General features: G+C 33.8%; 1 long non-coding RNA gene across 1 annotated transcript in view; it reads right to left on the bottom strand.

The window, feature by feature from the left end:
* Nucleotides 1–691: 691 nt before the first annotated feature.
* The window catches only part of LOC105543769, a 7,596-nt gene continuing 6,930 nt past the window's right edge, over nt 692–1,357 (bottom strand). The window contains exon 2 of the long non-coding RNA XR_001006668.1: nt 692–1,355. This is a non-coding gene — a long non-coding RNA (uncharacterized LOC105543769). The remainder of the gene's footprint in view (nt 1,356–1,357) is intronic.

The following is a 1,357-nucleotide window of genomic DNA, read 5'->3' as shown; positions in this document are numbered from 1 at the left end:
CCATGACCTCCAAAAGTGCTGGGAATGTAGGTGTGAGCACTGCACCCAGCCTTGTTTTTTTCTACAAAACAAATGCAGGATTATCTTCCAGAGCTAATTAATATGTTCAAATAACCACAATCCCATTAAGGAAAAATGTCACTCGACAGCAAATAATCAATGCAGACCAATATGATCACACTTGCTGTGAAGGTGAGAAAAGTTCATCTTTATTACGTTTCCCCAAGAGACGCACTGCACTGTTCTCTTGAAAACGCACGGCCCATGTCCTCCTTTAGAACACACATCCTCTTTAAAGTAACATACAAACATGCCAATACAAGGTAAAAAATTACATCTGAATTCTCACATTTCAAACATACACTAAATATCAAATAAAAATTTACTTCTACAAGAATTTAGGGGAACTATCATGTAGCTATAAGTGTAATACATCTATTAAGTATCATAGATAAAAAGAAGGCTCCGTTTAGCAGCGCAAGTAATAATAGATACAAAGATTTAAAGATAAAAGATTTAGCATAAAAAGAATTCTCTCTTAAAAAGGAAAACAAAATTGTGTTTATGTATCTATGTCAGCTATAACACCCATCTCACAACTTTATAGGAACAATGCCTATTCAAAAATACCAGTATTTTCAAAATATTTTAAACAAATGTAGTAATAATTCTATGCCCATCTTTATCAAAATAAACCAATAAAATATATAGTCTATATTAGACATGTTAATATATATATCTAAGACATGTTAAAAATCACAACTGAATTCTGACAATTCAGTCATAAGTCTAAACAGCAAATAAAAAATTCTGTGATGAGAACTTAGGGGAACTACCAATAGCTATAAATAGAAGAGATTATTATGTAAGTATCATAGATAAAAAGTGTACTCGCCCCAGAGGTACATGTAATAATACAGAAAACAATTTAAAGATAATAAACGATTTAGGATAAAAAGGATTCTCTCTTAAAATGAAAATAAAGTTATCTTTATGTATATATAACAGCTATAACTCTCATCTAAAAATATACAGGAACTGCATGTTTTCAAAAGTACAACAATTTCCAAACTATTTGAAATAAACCTATTAATAATTTAGTGGCCCGCATTTTCCAAACAAACCAATAAAATGCATAGTGTGCATGAAGCTATCTGTTACGGTCTATGGCACTCATATTTCACAAAGAATTCTGTGCCAATCTGAGTGTCTGCCGTGTGCATTCAAATGCTCCAGGACTACAACAGCCAAGTCCGTAGGAAACAGGACCTCCAGGTTCGGCCCCAGGGAGGTTGGAATTCAGCAATATCAAAAGGGAGGTGGTGCCGCAGGAAGGGGTGGAACCAGAAACACCCCT

Source organism: Mandrillus leucophaeus, unplaced genomic scaffold (assembly GCF_000951045.1).
Source record: "Mandrillus leucophaeus isolate KB7577 unplaced genomic scaffold, Mleu.le_1.0 Scaffold29, whole genome shotgun sequence".
Lineage (NCBI taxonomy): Eukaryota > Metazoa > Chordata > Mammalia > Primates > Cercopithecidae > Mandrillus > Mandrillus leucophaeus.
This window is presented reverse-complemented; position numbering and strand designations above follow the sequence as displayed.